Raw genomic sequence first — 13,065 nt, forward strand, 5'->3', positions numbered from 1 at the left:
CTTGGTAAAATGACTGTTTTTGTCAATGGAGTCTGGTATGGATATATAGCAATATTTCTGGTTAAACAAAATGGATCCTCCTCTTAAAGAAAAATGTCTATCTCTGTATGAATCCTATCCATAATGTTGTCAGACACTTGTAATAACAATCAGAGCCTGTCAATGTCAAACTGCGGACAGAGGTAGCCTAGCTGTTCCCCCTGTTTCCGGTCTTTGTGCTAACCTAAGCTAAGCTAACCGTCTATGCTGATGTTTTTACCCACAAAAGCGATACTCCAGAAATGTGTAGTGGCATGATATTTACAGGTGATAAATATTAGTATAAAAACATGCAGAACATATTTTATTTTTGGCTGAAAGTAGCTTGTAACTGTGGCAAATGTTACCCAATTTATCCATCACTTTTTCTGAACTTTGGTCCAAGATATTAAGTGTATTTACATCCTGGTCCAACCCCAACACCACCATCTGAACCTGCTACAAAAGCTGCTGTCAAAAAGAGACGACACAGCAACAAAAAGACGGGAGAAATCTGGAAAATATATCTGACCTAGCTGTTAGCGGAGAGCAGATGGGTGAGGCTGGAGGCCAAGAGGGAAAAAAGGTGTAGGTGCTGGGGAGATGGACAGAGTACAAGGGAAGATGAAAGGGAGGGCAAGATGGAGGGAGGAGGGAGGAGAGAGGGAGGGGAAAGGTGTCTTGTTTTACAGTAAAATGCCACAGATGGAGATTGTTGATAGTGTTAGCATTTAGCGTGGATTGTTCCTGTCGTAGCTGCTTTAGGGGCTGTGAGGCTAATGCTTTTTGGAAAGGGCAACGTTTTGATTGATTGTAGGTTACAGGAGCCATATTGGACGATATACAGCTAATCGGCAGCTCCCGACCTGCAGACCTTTACTCTACATCTCCTTTTCCTCTTTCGTTTTTTCACACTCTTTCCTGTCTTTTTCCAATTTCCTCTCAACCCTTGCTCGCTAAAAAGCTCCTCCTGTCTTTCCTCTTCTGCTCTTTATCTTTTCTCAGTCCTCTCAAAACATCCATTTCTTCTTCTACCTCACTTCCACCCCCAGTTTTTCTCTCTCGGTCAGGGGGGAAGCGGCGGTCTCGGCCTGCCGGCTCCCAGAGGAACTGACCTGCCTTTGTCTGTCTGAACTGTAGGAAGATGAGTAGCCCGGTCCACCCCAGTAAAACTCAGCAAGATCAGTAGGGGATTCAGGGTTTGTCTGTGGCTAACTAGCCACCCAGAACGCCTGTAAAGCAGACAGCCACTCAAGCCAGGGCCTTCCTGATCTGCAGGTATTATGACAGGCACTCACCTCATGGTGCAGACGGAGACAGAAAGACCTTGGTTAATGTTTTCCAAGCAGAACCAAACGTACAATGCCATTAAAAAAAAACTCCCGCATTTACTTGGACAACTTCCAAAATGTGAAATTATTGCAGCCCAATTCATCACCTCCTGTCAGGAAGTGAGAGCGACCAGCAGGAACTGCCAGATGATTTAAAATACTACATGACATTATAACGTGTTTTTAGTTTTATTGTTGTGTTGAACGTAATTAAATTATATTTTTTCTTTCTTGACTGTGCACTTCCACTAATTATTATAAGTGTCTGACAACATTATGGACAGGATTTCTACAGAGACAGACCTTTTTATTAAAGAGTAAGATCCTTTTTGTTTAACTAGAAACATTGCTGTGTATCAATACCAGACTCCATTGGCAAAAAAAATTACAGAGCACCACACAAGAGCTGCTGCCTTGATCAATTAGTTTGTGTTATTTTGTGGTACCTTTACTTAAGTAAAGGATCTGATTACTTCTTCCACCACCACAAGTCACATAATAACACAAACAAACTGACAGATCGAAGCAGCAGCTCCTGTGTTCTGCTCGGTAAAATTCTTGTTTTTGTCAATGGAGTCTGGTATTGATACATGCCGATGTTTCTCGTTAAACAAAAAGGATCGTATTCCTTATTAAAAGGTTTATCTCGGGGGGTGGTGGTGTTGTGGTTATGTCTTTTTGTTGCAGTACAAGATTGTGGATGTTTGTAGAATACAGATTCCTAATGAATGTCAAATTATTCCTTTAAAATCCCACTGTAAAGAAAATATACAGTGACGATTTAAGAATTAGGAGTAAATGCTAACACTTATTTAGTTTCGCTGAGATAATAAGTCAGACATCTGTTTCTCCTTCAGCAGTTTGAAGATTCCCAGTCTTGTTCCAAAATGAACTAAATAATTAAACTTAATAAAAGAAAGAAAGCTCACTGGTGGCAGGTTAACTTCTTATCTGTCTGTACAAGCTCATTTGATCACACCTTCCTCACAAACTCCTTCCCTCGACCACATCCAAACCCTTTTGGGACAGGAAACCAAAAACATCCAGCAGCATTGATTTTCTATTGTATTTCAAAGCTGAAACTACTTTACATCATTACACACAACATGATCCTTCTGATATCATTTCCACGGCTTTGACTATGCTCTGATATGACGATGAAACCGAGAATAAAGCCAGGTTTTTTAATGTTATGTGTTAATGGATAAGGCTCCAGGCACCTGAGGCCTCAACAAGCCTTAACAAGGAGATCAATAGAAAAGTATATAGACCGTCCTCCCGCCGGCTGTGTCAGCTCTTGCCTTGGATCACACGGAGGAATATTTTGGCGATGCCAAGGCGACACGCAGCCAGCGCGGAAATGATTTGATGTAATGGGAACGCTATGGTGTGATTAGTGGAGCCTCTCTTCCTTTATCTCTCACCCCTGTACACCACCACTACACCCTCTGTGAAGTCAATATGTCAGGGGAGGTGAGCCTGCATTTGCCATTCTCTTTACACCTCCCTCCCTCACCTGCCTGTTTTCAAAGGATGATGTGAGGGTAAAAGCAGAGTAGTATAATGTATTTCACCACAGATTACAGAATATGTTCCCTTAGATATTCTGTTAAATTCCTCAAATACTTTAGATTGCTTCAACATTGACTACATTATTATTATTGCATATACACTGTGAATGTGTATCACACAATACTGCTGCCTAAAGTAGCGTTATGTTAGCGTGAAAACCAAGAATTGTGTTTTCAGTTTGCTGTCTTGCCTCTTAAAAAAGGGACCAGTTTTAACTTTGTCTGTTTTCTCCAAAAACATATAAATAACCACAATGTAAATGTACAATGTTGTATCAACTCACTACCAAAAAGTTGTAGTTCTCAAAATAATCAAAATGTAGTTCTCAAACAGTTCTTTAAAAGTTCCCAGACATATTATGTTGGTATATATACACTTTACTGGATAGGAATTATTGACCAAAAATACAGTACACATCCTGTGTGTTGGAAATTAGTGATTTGCTTGCTAGCACCTCCTTACCAAGCTAGCACTATGCTAACAGGCAAGACTAACAATTTGGCTGAGTAAGTGGCTCATTGGGTTTCAAGTTTTCAACTAAACTACTACTACTTTTACATTTTAGAGTGAATAATGTAGACTTTTAAAAAGTTAGCACTTTGTCACTGGATAGAAATAATTGGCAAAATAGAGTACACATCACGTATGTTGTAAATTTAGTTGTGTCCACTCTGTGGTTTGTTTGTTAGCTAAGCTGCGTAGTAAGCTAGCTGCTGTGCTAACAGGCTGCTCTGCGGTTGGCTGGTAGGTAGCTCACTTGGTAGCAAGTGTTCAACTAAACTACAACTACTTTTAAATTTCAGAGTGAATAATGTAGATTTAAAAAAGTAAACACTTTGTTACTGGATAGAAATAATACAGTAAAAAATACAGTACACATCATGTATGTTGTAAATTGGTTGTTTTGTTTGTTAGCTGAACTTGCTTAGCAAGCTACCTGCTATGTTAACAGGCTGCTCTGTGCTTGGCTAGCAGTTTGGATAAGTGGGCAGCTCATCATATTGCGATTATTTTTGACAGATACTTCGATATTAGTCACAATAAATAATGGATTTTACCTTTTATCAAAAAAAATTGCAACTCCTGTGGTTTGGATATCGCACTTAGCTAATTGCGAATTTTGATAACAGTTTGATGGATTCAGCCCTGTAGGCAATCCCTTCAGGTAACTGATAATCAGTAATCGAGTCACACCTAGTTAAACTGTAACTAGAACTAAATACAGTTACTCATATTTACTCAGTTACTCAGTATGGGTTTCGAGGAGAGGGAGAAGTGGTTGTGAGGAGAATGAAGATAAATGGCTGCAGGACTGGACAACAGTCTGACTCAGTCCAGGTCCTGGTTCGTCCAGTTCACCAGATGGCTGCTTGACATGTGCAGGGAGAGAACAGACCAAGACACACCAGACCCTCTGTTCCTGTTCCTGTGTTTACATGCGATCCGTCCGACGTTGCTCGCTGCGCTCCACATAGGGAATGTGTTATTGCTCTCGCTCTGCATTCTTGAGTCAGAGGAAAATCTCAACCCCTTTTAACCCAGCTGTAGACCAGCTTTGAAGCTTTTTTCTCTCACACCCTTACACTCTGCACACAGCTTCTCTCCTCACATGGATTTTGTTTACATCCTGGCAGCCAACTCCCACAGGCTGCATGGAGGATATACTATATACTGTAGGTATGTTCTCTCGCTGTAGTGCTGCACAGTCGAGTATTTGCATTTTCCCCTCCTTTCTTTTTCCCCCGGAGACTTGTTTTGATGGACAGATCCTCAGTCGTCGGGGCTGTTTATGCAGGCTGCGTAGTTGTGCGATGCCCACTGCACCACAGCAACTCCTGCACATTGTTTCCACAGACAACAACAAGGATTTCTAGCCGACGTGCTGCTCTGTGGTGACGTGATAATCACTTGATCGCCATATTACCCGTTACGCTCCTTGCACGACAACGTGTGTGTGTGTCCATGTCTCGTTTTGTGAATGAGATAAGATGTTCAGAGGCCCCGACGAGGCACACACAAACACACAAACGGAAACCACCCTGTTCATGCATTATGTATGCACATTCATATCCCCATTATGCTGCATTCTGCATCGCCCTGCACTCATTTCTTTCTCTCACAATTTTCTGCACAATTCCCCAAGCGCACATCTACGGTTTTTAAAAGTTGCCTAACGTGCAAAGAAAAATCTATCTAAGTGTTTGCCTGAGGCCCCAGCTTTACAAAGTAAAGTTAGACAGATTTGGTTAGCCCCCACCTGTGTGCTGTGTAGGCCCCTCCTCCCCATGTGTATCAGTAGACGACTGTATATGTGTCTTACAAGACAAATGAATTGTTATTGTCCTTATTGGAACTCCAATGGAGTTTGGTACTGATACGTAACAATGTTTCTGGTTAATATAAAGGTCTATCTCTGTAGGAATCCTTTCCATAATGTTGCCACACACTTATAATAACAATTTGAGCCTGTCAGTGGAAAAAACAAGAACTTTAGTGGATGTACTTTGATGTGGACAAGATGCAGCAAATGAAATAACTTTGTAAAACAAAACTAATTTATTTAGCAAAATGTATTGTTGTGCAGCACTTATGAAGTATTCTTCAAGTATACACTTCAGACCATCTGTGTTTGTAAGTCATAAAGCTCCCTGTGTGTGTGAATCTGTGCATGGCTCTATGTAGGTCTGTGTTATCTAATACAATCTGTCCCCATCTAATATTCACACTGAGAACCCTGGAGGGTAAAGAGGGAGAGGAGAGGTCTTTGCCTGCCAATAAACAGAACTCTTCCTGGAAGTCTTCTGACTTTAAAAGGGAATCCTACACAAAACAGATTTAATACAAACACACGCACACACATTAGCAAAATGCTATTGCACTCAATTAGCCAGTGCCCAGTCCAGTATGTCTGCACTGTGCTACAGACCCTTCAGTAGTAGTTGCATTAAAACACAAGTGTGCAACTGATTTAAAGGTCATGGACTCACACACACACACACACACACACACACACACACACACACACACTCACTCACTCATGGGAACTGTTGCTGCAGGATGTTCACTATGAGCTTTAAAGACCCAGAAACCAGATTTTCACAATATAAACACACATTATCCCGCAAACCAAACAGTTGTGGTTCTGCTGCGTTTCTGTATGTTGTTTTAAGTGTCTTTCTCATTGGTTTAAGCAGGCGGAGCTGTTGATATTGTGTATTTAGTCATGAGTATTTAATGTCATAGAGTGAGGGGTGTAACGATTCTGAAACGTGATACAAACGTCTACGACTGCGACATGCCCCTCAACAAACCTCATTTTTTATTTCACAGTTAACACCTCAACAAATTATTATTCAATTTAAAGTTAGGACAAGCTGCATTTTTTGTAAATATTACACCTTATTGCCCTCCAACTGTGTGTGTCATGTGACTAGTTTGGTCCAATCACTATCAAGTGATGACGCCTGAGATAAAATTTAAGTTAGTTTCATTAGCTTACAGTGAATAAACCCTGAGGCTCTGTGTACACAACACCACTTTAGCTAAACAGAATGAGCGGTGGTGAAACTTACTATATTCTTCTTTATGACGACTTGGAAATATTTGTAGGCAAGGTGTCTTGTCACTTGGACATAACGTAGCATTAGAAAATACGAGCTAACTACTAACACGATATGACAACAGCTTTGCTAAAAACAGAAAAGTTTCTCCTTTAAGTTTCAAAAAAGTTTTCAAAAAACACAGTTTGACAGTCCACCATTGTCGTCGTTGTCCTTCTATTCGGCATATGGCTATTAGGCTAACAACGTGACAGCTATGTGTGAGGTGGGGCAGTGTCGTAACAGCTTGTCGCAAGAACTGCGTATTTCCTGTTTCCATGGCGACAGTAAGGGTGACGTTTTCAAAAGATTACACCTTCAACCCGGTTTCCCCAAAGCAGCAGTGTCGTGTGAACAAAAGGTAAAAGTAGTTGTGTAAAATTGCGATCGCGGAGTAGAAGAACAGAGAAATATTTTATAGATATATGTTGATTGAGTCCATCTGTCTTAAACGGGCTGTAACACGGATCAATCATTTTTGGATGTAGTTTTTCCCTGAGCCAGTCACAAGGCACGGTAGGTAAAATTCAATATGTTGTAAAGTGCTTCTAATTAAAACTGCGAAATTAAATTCAGGAGAGATTCACTGCAGCTCTGAAGTGACTTTCCTGACTTTGCCAATGTTCTGCACGACTCTTTGCCGGAGCTTCAGCTTAATGTTTCTTCTTTTCTCTCTAAAACAATCAGTGTTTTTGGCCTCGGTCTTTTTCTTCTATTTGCTTTCTCTCTGTTTTTTTTTTTTTTTTTTGGTACTGTTGTCCTCCTCCGACACACCAGATTCACTCCGCCAGCTACACATGATGGTGAAACAAGAAACAGAGCTTGAATGAATTACTCTGTGTATGCACTTGATTTAGTGGTGCTCTGAATAAGCACTTCTGAAGTGGTGCTGGCTGCATCAGGCGAGGCAACGTTTTCTTTTTTTAATATATAAATCAGAGCTGATCTGCGCTGATCTGCTGTCAGCCTGAATGCAGATCATAATGAAGGAAGCAGTAAACGGGGAGGTGGTGAGATCCATGAGTCAGCCTCTCTCCTCCAAGAGGCTTGATTTGAGAAATATGAGATGCGCTGCTGGGAGAACGGCAGAGGAGCGCCATAATAAATTATTCTTCCATTAAAACATCATATTTATGTCATAAAATCTGACAGAAATGGTTTATTTTTTTCTTAAAGACGTTATGAAAGGCGATCAGCTTCGGTTAGCAGAGGCGTGACCTGAACTCGCAACATAGTGTAACTTTGCTGAGCAACAGCGCCCTCTGCAGGAATAAGTGGTAATTAATTGTGTTAGCAATTAAGTGGTTTTCATGTACAGAAAACAAACTGTTCACTGAACTGAAACACAACCCAACAGTGTATGTTAAATGCACCAAACTCCATTTAAAATTCTTGATATTTTCAGAGTTTCCTGGCTGGATATCAGAAATGAACACTGGTTTTTAATGACTTCTGAGTCTTTTTAACTGATTTCCAGTTCAGCATTACTCTGCTGCTGATTATCACTCAGTGAAAGATCGAGCATGTATTTTGGGCGCGAATGAAATGAGGCTCCATTCTCCCTATTACAAGTCAGCGTAGCATCAAAAGCATCTGAAGCTGCTATTTTAAGGTAAAAGTTACATAAGGTTGCTTTAAAAACTTTGCACTGTCTTCAAAAGACGCTGCTTTCGTTCCATTTCCAGCGCTGCTGAAGATAACACTGCTTTTCTGCTTCGTGTATGAGTCACAGCCTCTGAGCCGTAGTGATCTATCCAGGGAACCCGTCTCTGGGTTTGAGATGTCAGAGGAGGCTTGTTGGGAGACGTCGGGTTAAGAATAGTTCCATATCTCCGGGGCTTTTGTTTGGGGCGTGGTTGCTGTGTTTCACCACCGACTGTCTCCATCACTGTGTTATGGAGCAATCAGAGAGACAACTCCTACTGACAGATGGTCGTGTGTGGTGTGTGTTGCTGCCTACATTTGGGTGAGGTTTTTGGTTCATGGAGGGGGAGGGTAAGTGGAGTTTGGAGAGGAAGAGGAGGTGGAGAAGTGTGGGGAGAGGTCAGCAGGAGGCACAGCTGGTGAGACCCCCACTCCAACCAGCTGCTGCCTCAAAAGAGGCCGTCAGCAGCCTGCCCGCCTGCCTGGCCGTACGTCCCTGCCTCCCCCCACCACTCACCCTCTGTCGCCTCCCTGCAGCCTCAGCCCAGCTGTTCCAAACTTTCTGCTCTCCTCCCCTGCCACTATGCACCCTGACCTCCACCCCCTGCCCTCCCTTCCTGCATTTACAAACAGGCATGCATGAGCTCCAACAAGTCACATCAAAGGTGTCCCAGGAGAGGTGGTGCATCTGTACGGCCTCTTCTGGACCGAGTACAAGCCTGAGGCTGGAGTAAATCCACCAGCTGGGTCTGGGCCCTCCAGGGTGGCTGTGGGCATCAGTTATGCTGTATGACATGTATGAAATGCCAGAGCTATTTTGTGCTTATTAACTACATACTTTGAATACTACCTGGAAGTCATTACGTTCATTTTATCCTGTTACAGTATAAAAATCAACTGGCCAAAACTTGAAACACACTTTGGCTAGCCCATCTTTCATCGTGCAGGTAGGTTAGGTTTTATTGCTAGGCGACCTCTAGTGGCCACAGTGATAATGACTGGAGCTAATGAGGAAGTTGGGTGATATATGTAGAGGAACAAAATTCAGGTTATACACACCCCACGACCGGTTCTGGACATATTTAAGGATGTTGGTGGGACAGTTTGAGTAGAAGTTGCTGGAATACCACTGCCTTAACTGGTCAGTTTGTTTGTGTTATTGTGTGGTACCTTTACTTATGTTAAGGATCTGAATACTTCCACCGCTGAAGGTCAGTGAGTCTGATAGTGATAAATAGTGATGTTTCTGGTTAAACAAAAAGGATCTTACGTGTTAATGAAAAGGTCTGTCTCTGTAGGAATTCTATCCATAATGTTATCAGACGCTTATATAAACGATCTGTACCTGTCAGTGGATGTACTTTGATGTGGACAGTTGCAGCAGCTGTTCAGTTGCCTGGTTCACTGTTCTTGCTCAGTATTGCACCGATTGCAAAGATTTTTATCCCTATCAATCATTTACACCCAAAAACATTGGAAAATAAAAATCAAAAATCCCACAGTTATCCTTTAATAATAAATTATTAGCCTCACCAAGTGTACACCGTTCAGACGGAACACTGCTGCGGAATGTTCCTGCGGAATGTTCCTTTGATGTGTGTTTTTTTTTTTTCTTTTCTTTACCATATTGATTTGTGGCTATGCTGCTCGTTATTTTCTCTTGATTAAAATAGCTAAACCTTCCAAGTTCAAATCTTAACCCAGGGCCACCCAGGATGCACCTTGCCATCCCCTGTTGCAGTGGGTGCTGGGTTGCCACACCCTCCCTCTCCCCTCCACAGTGCTATTGTTCCCTGGATGACAGGGCCCACGTGCCCCCCTATTCAGCATCCTGGTGGTGATGGTGGGGGGGGGTAGGCGGGCTCTTTGTCTGGCTGCCATTGTCCCAGACACACGCTTCCATTTGACGGACACACGTGCTGACAAAAGAGAAAGGGAGCGGAGGAGGAGGAGGAGGGGCTACCACTGGCCATTATTCTCGGGCGGTGGTGGCGGCGGTGAAAAGACGAGACGCGCTGGCCATCTGTGGTGTGTGTCTGTAATCTGTAGTGACGGGGGGGTCTGCACACATACACAAACATACACACACTTCTCGGTTTCTCAAAGAATCCCTCTCTTTTGTCTCGCCACGCTTTTCTAAGGGCATGACGCCTATTGAGGCAGCTTCCCCTTCGAAACAGAAAGGGAGAGTTTGTGTCAAAGAGGCCGATATGGTTGAAGTGAACCAACTATCTCAGGAGAGAAAGCGACTACAAGAATGTCGTATATCTCCTCTCTTCTGTATGTTAAAGTGTCCATTGTTGAGCAACAGGCCACTTGTTGTTTTCTTTTTTTTCCTCTGGCCTCAGTTGACCCACGTCCGCTCAAGGGTCTTCACCTCTGCAGTGTTTACTCTGCTTCTTCGGAATCCCCTTCAACTTCCCTTTTTTTTCTGGAGAGCATGAGGCTCGGACATGGGCGAGTTCCTGGAAGTCACTTGTTGACCCTGTGGACGTCTTGTTCCTTATTCCTGTGTTCACTCATTCACTCCTACTTCCCTCCATTCTCCTCCAGTCCAGTCTGTGTTTAATTCCCTCCATCCTTCTTGCCTTTTTTCTTTCATTTCCTTTCCTTTCTTCTAATTCTTCACCCAATCTGTCTTTTCTGTCCTTTCACACAGCAGTTAATGAAGCTCATGAACGGAGAACAGCCATCTTTTCAGTTTTCTTAATCTTATTAAATAGTTATGGGATTATTTCGTTTCAGATCCGACAAAATCCAGTCTCTGATTTTGTTCAAAGTTCATCTCCCAGAACCTAAGGCCTGTAAAATATCTGTTCATTTCCAGTGTTTTCATATGTTTTTGTTACTGTCTGTAGCAAAATTCCCCAAACGAATGATATTGAAGGTGTTATAAACCCATATGATAACAATCAGGATCTTTTCTGCAAATATATTTTAATTGTTGTGCCAGTATCTGAGGTCTCTGCCACTAATGAACATGAAGATATTAAGAATAAAACATTTTTTGGACCAAAACGTACGTGGAATTTAGTTTACAAAGTGCCAGTATCCTTCCATGTTCCCTTCATAGATAAATACACATAATTAAAAGCTTTTCTGCCACTGTGATTAAAAATTGAAAGCTGGTGATGGTTGGTATCAAAGGGTCAATTTTGCCCAGATTGCAGTTTCATTAGCAAATAATTAGCAAGTGTGGAACCTACACAGCTCCCAGGGCTCATTAATATCCACACATGGATTATTATTTAATATTTACTCTGTCAGACACGTCAGTCCAAATGTTGTGGTGTCTGTGAAAGCAGTGTGAGTCAGTGTCACCACAGTGCACGTCTGCTGTTTCTGCGTGACCAGCTTTCGGCTTTTAGTGCCGGTCGATAAGACGCGACCACCCTGTGAAGGTCATTTAGTCTCGCCCTCTCTACACAAACAAGAACTCCCAAAGCTGGCCTGCTGGCACAGACCAACATTAATATTATTTTATTTTTTTCTCCTCTTGTATCTCTTTGCTCTTTGTTCTTTTTTGTGATATCTCAGTGTAGGAAGTTCCTGTGTCACCAGATGTTGCTGTAAGGAGGATTGTTGCTCCTTGTGGCCCAGAAAACGCTGCAAGATTCGGTCTCTGAGGACAGATTTCAGGGCAGGGAGACAGATGGTGGATGTCACCGGCAGATAGACTGACAGATGGAGAAATAGATCAAGATAAGAGATACATATATATACACAGAAAAAGGGAGTAGATCTGGGACAGAAAAATAGTCTCTGCACTACAATTGCAAATGTAATTTTGGAGCTATAGCATTAAGTCATCCTGTTTAGGAATGCACGGACATCAGCCTGTCAGACAGAGTGACGGAACAGATGTTAAAAGCTTTAAAAGCCTTATTGATCTCAGCGTTCAGACCTTGTATTCAGTTGCTTTACATGCATAAACATGAATTATGTATGAGTGCATTGTGTCGACGTTCGAAGTCTGATTTTAAACAGTGTTCATGTTAAGACAGCGTGTGTGTGTGTGTGTGTGTGTGTGTGTGTCAGCAAAAATCCTCTTCCTGTCTGGACAGATCTGACAGGAGGTCAGAGGTCAGAGGTCAGAGAAAGTGACCTGGATAATCGCACACACACACACACACACACACATTGTAAACACAGGCAGCTGGTGTGTTACCATGACAGCATGTTATACTACCTCTGTCCAGCAGGAGTGCTGTCACACAGGAAACAGAGATCTGGGATTTGGCCTCTTTTCTCTCCTCCTCTCTCTCCTCTCCTTTCCTCTCTCCTCTCCTCCTCTTTCCTCCCCCCTCTTTCTTCCTCTGTCATCTCTCCTCCTCTCCTCTCCTCTCCTCTCTTTTCCTCTCTCCTCTCCTCTTCTCTGGAGAATAAGGGAGTAACAATTTCTCAATTTTCCACCATTTTGATCCAGGCTGAAACAATGATTTGATGGATTACCATGAAAATCTATACAGATGTTCATGGTCCTCAGAGGGTGAATCTTAACTACTTTAGTGATCCTTTCATTTTAGTCTAGCACCACCCACAAGTCAAAGTTTTTTTTTACATATTCTGTGAGATGTGTCAACATCTATTGGACTGTTTGACACAACAATTGGTACAAGTATTCATGGTCCTCAGAGGGTGAATTCTAAGTGCTTTGGTGATCTTCCTTTCTTTTTGTCTAGCGCCACCAGCAGGTCATAATTTACATGTACTGTGAAATATGTCAGGCCCTGTTTATACGACGACGTCAGTTGGACAGATTGGCACAAAATTTGGTACAAATATTAATGTTCCCCAGAGGATGAATCCTGAGTACTTTGGAGATCCCCTGACTTTTCCTCTAGCGCCACCAGCAGGTCAGAGTTTGCCCATATTCCATCAAAAACATCATCAATTAAATG

The sequence above is a fragment of the Lates calcarifer genome, linkage group LG21, assembly GCF_001640805.2.
Source record: "Lates calcarifer isolate ASB-BC8 linkage group LG21, TLL_Latcal_v3, whole genome shotgun sequence".
Taxonomy (NCBI): domain Eukaryota; kingdom Metazoa; phylum Chordata; class Actinopteri; family Centropomidae; genus Lates; species Lates calcarifer.